This window comes from Anabrus simplex, chromosome X (genome assembly GCF_040414725.1).
Source record: "Anabrus simplex isolate iqAnaSimp1 chromosome X, ASM4041472v1, whole genome shotgun sequence".
In the NCBI taxonomy this organism is placed as follows: domain Eukaryota; kingdom Metazoa; phylum Arthropoda; class Insecta; order Orthoptera; family Tettigoniidae; genus Anabrus; species Anabrus simplex.
In genome coordinates this window covers 199,628,551-199,637,550 of record NC_090279.1, presented here as the reverse complement: position 1 = coordinate 199,637,550, position 9,000 = coordinate 199,628,551, and positions in this window count along the sequence as shown.

Sequence of the window (9,000 nt, the reverse complement as noted above, 5' to 3'; positions counted from 1 at the left end):
AGTATCAGGAGATCTGCGTTCTCTTGATGTGGGAGCATTTAGATCACTATCCTGCACTAAAGCTATGGCAATACAAAATAGACTCTATCTGTATCAGGAGGACGATGTTTTCTTGACGTGGGAGCACTTATATCACTATCCTGCACTAAAGCTATGGCTATACAAACTAGACTCTGCCAGTATCAGGGGGACGATGTTTTCTTGACATGGGAGCAGTTATATCACTATCCTGCACTAAGGCTATGGCTATACAAACTAGACACTATCAGTATCAGGAGGACGATTTCTCTTGACGTGGGAGCACTTATAACACTATCCTGCACTAAAGCTATGGCTATACAAACTAGACTCTGTCAGTATCAGGAGGACGATGTTCTCTTGACGTGAGAGCACTTATATCACTATCCTGCACTCTAGCTATGGCTATACAAACTAGACTCTGTCAGTATCAGGAGAAAGGTGTTCTCGTGATCTGGGAGCACTTATATCACTATCCTGCACTAAAAGTATGCCTGTACAAACTAGACACTGTCAGTATCAGAGGGATGATATTCTCTTGATGTAAGAGCAGTTATATATCTATACTACAATAAAGCTATTAGCTAAACAAACTAGACTCTATCAGTATCAGGAGAAAGGTGTTCTCGTGATGTGGGAGCAGTTATACCACTATACTACTCTAAAGAAAGTAGCAATACAAACTAAACTTTATCAGTATCACGAGGACTGCGTTCTCTTGATGTGGGAGCATTTAGATCACTATCCTGCACTAAAGCTATGACTATACAAAATAGACTCTATCAGTATCAGGAGGACGATGTTCTCTTGACGTGGGAGCACTTATATCACTATCCTGTACTAAAGATATGACTATACAAAAGAGACTCTATCAGTATCAGGAGGACGATGTTCTCTTGACGTGGGAGAACTTATATCACTATCCTGCACTAAAGCTATGGCTATACAAACTAGACTCTTATCAGTATCAGGAGGACGATGTTCTCATGACGTGGGAGCACTTATATCACTATCCTGCACTAAAGCTATGGCTATACAAAAGAGAAACTATCAGTATCAGGAGGACGATGTTCTCTTGACGTGGGAGCACTTATGTCACTATCCCGCACTAAAGCTATGGCTATACAAAAGAGACTCTATCAGTAACAGGAGGACGATGTTCTCTTGACTTGGGAGCACTTATATCACTATCCTGCACTAAAGCTATGGCTATACAAAATAGACTCTATCAGTATCAGGAGGAAAATGTTCTCTTGACGTGGGAGCACTTATGTCACTATCCTGCACTAAAGCTATGGCTATACAAAATAGACTCTATCAGTATCAGGAGGACGATATTCTCTTGATATGGGAGCACTTATGTCACTATCCTGCACTAAAGCTATGGCTATACAAATGAGACTCTATCAGTATCAGGACGACGACGTTCCCTTGACGTGGGAGCACTTATGTCACTATCCTGCACTAAAGCTATGGCTATACAAACTAGATTCTTATCAGTATCAGGAGGACGATATTCCCTTGACGTGGGAGCACTTATATCACTATCCTGCACTAAAGCTATGGCTATACAAAGGAGAATCTATCAGTATCAGGACGACGACGTTCCCTTGACGTGGGCGCACTTATGTCACTATCCTGCACTAAAGCTATGGCTATACAAAATAGATTCTTATCAGTATCAGGAGAACGATGTTCTCTTGACGTGGGAGCACTTATAACACTATCCTGCACTAAAGTTTTGGCAATACAAAATAGACTCTATCAGTATAAGGAGGACGATGTTCTCTTGACGCGGGAGCACTTATATCACTATCCTGCACTAAAGCTATGGCTATACAAACTAGATTCTTATCAGTATCAGGAAAACGATGTTCCCTTGACGTGGGAGCACTTATATCACTATCCTGCACTAAAGCTATGGCTATACAAAATAGACTCTATCAGTATCAGGAGGACGATATTCTCTTGACGTGGGAGCACTTATATCACTATCCTGCACTAAAGCTATGGCTATACAAACTAGACTCTGTCAGTATCAGGAGGACGATGTTCTCTTGACGTGGGAGCACTTATATCACTATCCTGACTAAACCTATGGCTAAACAAACTAGACTCTGTCAGTATCAGGAGGACGATGTTCTCTTGACGTGGGAGCACTTATATCACTATCCTGCACAAAACCTATGGCTATACAAACTAGACTCCGTCAATATCAGGAGGACGATGTTCTCTTGACTTGGGAGCACTTATATCATTATCCTGCACTAAAGCTATGGCTATACAAACTAGACCCTGTCAGTATCAGGAGGACGATGTTCTCTTGATGTGGGAGCATTTAGATCACTATCCTGCACTAAAGCTATGGCTATACAAAACAGACTATCAGTATCAGGACGACGATGTTCTCTTGACGTGGGAGCACTTATATCACTATCCTGTACTAAAGCTATGGCTATACAAAAAACTCTACCAGTATCAGGAGGACGATGTTCTCTTGATGTGGGAGCACTTATATCACTATCCTGCACTAAAGCCATGGCTATACAAAAGAGACTATCAGTATCAGGAGGACGATGTTCTCTTGACGTGGGAGCACTTATATCACTATCCTGCATTAAAGCTATGGCTATACAAAGTAGATTCTTATCAGTATCAGGAGGACGATATTCTCTTGACGTGGGAGCACTTATATCACTATCCTGCACTAAATTTATGGCTATACAAAATAGACTATCAGTATCAGGAGGACGATGTTCTCTTGACGTGGGAGCACTTATGTCACTATCCTGCACTAAAGCTATGGCTATACAAAAGAGAATCTATCAGTATCAGGAGGACGATGTTCTGTTGACGTGGGAGCACTTATATCACTATCCTGCACTAAAGCTATGGCTATACAAACTAGATTCTTATCAGTATACGGAGAACGACGTTCCCTTGACGTGGGGGCACTTATATCACTAACCTGCCCTAAGGCTATGGCTATACAAAATAGACTATCAGTATCAGGAGGACGATGTTCTCTTGAGGGGGGAGCACTTATATCACTATCCTGCACTAAAGCTATGGCTATACAAACTAGACTCTATCAGTATCAGGAGAAAGGTTTTCTCGTGATGTGGGAGCACTTATATCACTATCCTGCACTAAAAGTATGCCTGTACAAACTAGAATCTGTCAGTATCAGAAGGATGATATTCTCTTGATGTATGACCAGTTATATATCTATACTACAATAAAGCTATTAGCTAAACAAACTAGACCCTATCAGTATCAGGAGAAAGGTGTTCTCTTGAAGTGGGAGCACTTATATCACTATCCTGCACTAAAGCTATGGCTATACAAAATAGACTCTGTCAGTATCAGGAGGACGATGTTTTCTTGATGTGGGAGCACTTATATCACTATCCTGCACTAAAGCTATGGCTATACAAACTAGAATCTGTCAGTAACAGGAGGACGATGTTCTCTTGACGTGGGAGCACTTATATCACTATCCTGCACTATAGCTATGGCTATACAAACTAGACTCTGTCAGTATCAGGAGAAAGGTGTTCTCGTGATGTGGGAGCACTTATATCACTATCCTGCACTAAAAGTTTGCCTGTACAAACTAGACTCTGTCAGTATCAGTGGGATGATATTCTCTTGATGTAAGAGCAGTTATATATCTATACTACTATAAAGCTATTAGCTAAACAAACTAGACTCTATCAGTATCAGGAGAAAGGTTTTCTCGTGATGTGGGAGCAGTTATATCACTATACTACTCTAAAGAAAGTAGCAATGCAAACTAAACTTTATCAGTATCAGGAGGACTGCGTTCTCTTGATGTGGGAGCATTTAGATCACTATCCTGCACTAAAGCTATGGCAATACAAAATAGACTCTATCAGTATCAGGAGGACGATGTTCTCTTGACGTGGGAGCACTTATATCACTATCCTGTACTAAAGCTATGGCTATACAACAGAGACTCTATCAGTATCAGGAGGACGATGTTCTCTTGACGTGGGAGAACTTATATCACTATCCTGCACTAAAGCTATGGCTATCCAAAAGAGACTCTATCAGTATCAGGAGGACGATGTTCTCTTGACGTGGGAGCATTTATGTCACTATCCCGCACTAAACCTATGGCTATACAAAAGAGAATCTATCAGTATCAGGAGGACGATAATCTCTTGACGTGGGAGCACTTATATCACTATCCTGCACTAAGGCTATGGCTATACAAACTAGATTCTTATCAGTATCAGGAAAACGATGTTCCCTTGACGTGGGAGCACTTATATCACTATCCTGCACTAAAGCTATGGCTATACAAACTAGACTCTGTCAGTATCAGGAGGACGATGTTCTCTTGACGTGGGAGCACTTATATCACTATCCTGCACTAAAGCTATGGCTATACAAAGTAGAATCTGTCAGTATCAGGAGGACGATGTTCTCTTGACGTGGGAGCAATTATATCACTATCCTGCACTAAAGCTATGGCTATACAAAATAGACTCTGTCAGTATCAGGAGGACGATGTTCTCTTGACGTGGGAGCACTTATATCACTATCCTGCACTAAAGGTATGGCTATACAAACTAGATCTGTCAGTATCAGGAGAAAGGTGTTCTCGTGATGTGGGAGCAGTTATATCACTATCCTGCACTAAAAGTATGCCTGTACAAACTAGACTCTGTCAGTATCAGAAGGATGATGTTCTCATGATGTAAGAGAAGTTATATATCTATACTACATTAAAGCTATTAGCTAAACAAACTAGACTCTATCAGTATCAGGAGAAAGGTGTTCTCGTGATGTGGGAGCAGTTATATCACTATACTACTCTAAAGAAAGTAGCAATGCAAACTAAACTTTATCAGTATCAGGAGGACAGCGTTCTATTGATGTGGGAGCATTTAGATCACTCTCCTGCACTAAAGCTATGGCTATACAAAATAGACTCTATCAGTATCAGGAGGACGATGTTCTCTTGACGTGGGAGCACTTATATCATTATCCTGTACTAAAGCTATGGCTATACAAAAGAGACTATCAGTATCAGGAGGACGATGTTCTCTTGACGTGGGAGAACTTATATCACTATCCTGCACTAAAGCTATGGCTATACAAACTAGACTCTTATCAGTATCAGGAGGACGATGTTCTCTTGACGTGGGAGCACTTATATCACTATCCTGCACTAAAGCTATGGCTATACAAAGGAGACACTATCAGTATCAGGAGGACGATGTTCTCTTGACGTGGGAGCACTTATGTCACTATCCAGCACTAAAGCTATGGCTATACAAAATAGACTCTATCAGTATCAGGAGGACGATATTCTCTTGATGTGGGAGCACTTATGTCACTATCCTGCACTAAGGCTATGACTATACAAACTAGATTCTTATCAGTATCAGGAGAACGATGTTCTCTTGACGTGGAGGCACTTTTATCACTATCCTGCACTAAAGTTATGGCAATACAAAATAGACTCTATCAGTATCAGGAGGACGATGTTCTCTTGACGTGGGAGCAGTTATATCACTATCCTGCACTAAGGCTTGCCTATACAAACTAGATTCTTATCAGTATAAGGAGGACGATGTTCTCTTGACGTGGGAGCACTTATATCACTATCCTGCACTAAAGCTATGGCTATACAAAATAGACTCTTATCAGTATCAGGAGGAGGATGTTCTCTTGCCGCGGGAGCACTTCTATCACTATCCTGCACCAAGGTTATGGCCATACAAACTAGATTCTTATCGGTATCAGGAAAACGATGTTCCTTTGACGTGGGAGCACTTATATCACTATCCTGCACTAAAGCTATGGCTATACAAAATAGACTCTATCAGTATCAGGAGGACGAAGTTCTCTTGACGTGGGAGCACTTATATCACTATCCTGCACTAAAGCTATGGCTATACAAACTAGACTCGGTCAGTATCAGGAGGACGATTTTCTCTTGACGTGGGAGCACTTATATCACTATCCTGCACTAAAGCTATGGCTATACAAACTAGACTCTGTCAGTAACAGGAGGACGATGTTCTCTTGACGTGGGAGCACTTATATCACTATCCTGCACTATAGCTATGGCTATACAAACTAGACTCTGTCAGTATCAGGAGAAAGGTGTTCTCGTGATGTGGGAGCACTTATATCACTATCCTGCACTAAAAGTTTGCCTGTACAAACTAGACTCTGTCAGTATCAGAGGGATGATATTCTCTTGATGTAAGAGCAGTTATATATCTATACTACTATAAAGCTATTAGCTAAACAAACTAGACTATCAGTATCAGGAGAAAGGTTTTCTCGTGATGTGGGAGCAGTTATATCACTATACTACTCTAAAGAAAGTAGCAATGCAAACTAAACTTTATCAGTATCAGGAGGACTGCGTTCTCTTGATGTGGGAGCATTTAGATCACTATCCTGCACTAAAGCTATGGCAATACAAAATAGACTCTATCTGTATCAGGAGGACGATGTTTTCTTGATGTGGGAGCACTTATATCACTATCCTGCACTAAGGCTATGGCTCTACAAACTAGATTCCTTTCAGTATCAGGAGGACTGCGTTCTCTTGATGTGGGAGCAGTTTATTTTCTATACTACAATAATGCTAGTAGCTATACAAACTAGACCCTATCAGTACCAGGAGGACGATATTCCCTTGATTTGGAAGCAATTATACCTCTATCCTGCACTAAAGGTATGGCTATACAAACTATACACTTATCAGTATCAGGAGAATGGTGTTCTGTTGATGTGGGGGCAGTTAGATCACTATCCTGCACTAAATCTATGGCTATACAAAATAGACTATCACTATAAGGAGGACGATATTCTCTTGATGTGGGAAAACTTATGTCACTATCCTGCACTAAAGGTATGGCTATACAAACTAGATTCTTATCAGTATCAGGAGGACGACGTTCTCTTGACGTGCGAGCACTTATATCACTATCCTGCACTAAAGCAATGGCTATACAAACTAGATTCTTATCAGTATCAGGAGGACGATGTTCTCTTGACGTGGGAGCACTTATGTCACTATCCTGCACTATAGCTATGGCTATACAAAAGAGACTCTATCAGTATCAGGAGGACGATGTCCTCTTGACGTGGGAGCACTTATATCACTATCCTGCACTAAAGCTAAGGTTATACAAAGGAGACTCTATCAGTATCAGGACGACGACGTTCCCTTGACGTGGGAGCACTTATCTCACTATCCCGCACTAAAGCTATGGCTATATAAAATAGAATCTATCAGTATCAGGAAGACGATGTTCTCTTGACGTGGGAGCACTTATATCACTATCCTGCACTAAGGCTTGGCTATACAAACTAGAATCTATCAGTACCAGGAGGACGATGTTCTCTTGACGTGGGAGCACTTATATCACTATCCTGCACTAAAGCTATGGCTATACAAACTAGACTCTATATCAGTATCAGGAGGACGATGATCTCTTGACGTGGGAGCACTTATATCACTATCCTGCACAAAACCTATGGCTATACAAACTAGACTCTGTCAATATCAGGAGGACGATGTTCTCTTGACGTGGGAGCAGTTATATCACTATCCTGCACTAAGGCTTGGCTATACAAACTAGATTCTTATCAGTATCAGGATAACGATATTCTCTTGTCGTGGGAGCAATTATATCACTATCCTGCACTAACGTTATGGCTATACAAATTAGATTCTTATCAGTATCAGGAGGACGATGTTCTCTTGACGTGGGAGCACTTATATCACTATCCTGCACTAAAGCTATGGCTATACAAACTAGACTCTGTCAGTATCAGGAGGACGATGTTCTCTTGACGTGGAAGCACTTCTATCACTATCCTGCACTAAAGCTATGGCTATACAAACTAGACCCTGTCAGTATCAGGAGGACGATGTTCTCTTGACGTGAGAGCACTTATATCACTATCCTGTACTAAAGCTATGGCTATACAAACTAGACTCTGTCAGTATCAAGAGGACGATGTTTTCTTGACGAGGGAGCAGTTATATCACTATCCTGCACTAAAGCTATGGCTATAGAAACTAGACTTGTTAGTATCAGGAGGACGATGTTCTCTTGACGTGGGAGCACTTATATCACTATCCTGCACTAAAGCTATGGCTATACAAAATAGACTCTCTCAGTATCAGGAGGACGATGTTCTCTTGACGTGGGAGCACTTATCTCACTATCCTGCACTAAAGCTATGGCTATACAAAATAGACTCTATCAGTATCAGGAGGACGATGTTCTCTTGACGTGGGAGCACTTATATCACTATCCTGCACTAAAGCTATGGCTATACAAACTAGATCTGTCAGTATCAGGAGAAAGGTTTTCTCGTGATGTGGGAGCAGTTATATCACTATACTACTCTAAAGCAAGTAGCAATACAAACTAAACTTTATCAGTATCAGGAGATCTGCGTTCTCTTGATGTAGGAGCATTTAGGTCACTATCCTGCACTAAAGCTATGGCAATACAAAATAGACTCTATCTGTATCAGGAGGATGATGTTTTCTTGATGTGGGAGCAATTATATCACTATCCTGCACTAAGGCTATGGCTCTACAATCTAGATTCCTTTCAGTATCAGGAGGACTGCGTTCTCTTGATGTGGGTGCATTTATATATATTTACTACACTATTGCTAGTAGCTGTACAAACAAGACTCTATCAGTATCAGGAGGATGATGTTCTCTTGATGTGGGATCTTGATGTGGGAGTAGTTATTTTTCTATACTACAATAAAGCTAGTAGCTATACAAACTAGACCCTATCAGTACCAGGAGGACGATATTCCCTTGATTTGGAAGCAATTATACCTCTATCCTGCACTAAAGGTATGGCTATACAAACTATACACTTATCAGTATCAGGAGAATGGTGTTCTGTTGATGTGGGGGCAGTTAGATCACTATCCTGCACTAAATCTATGGCTATACAA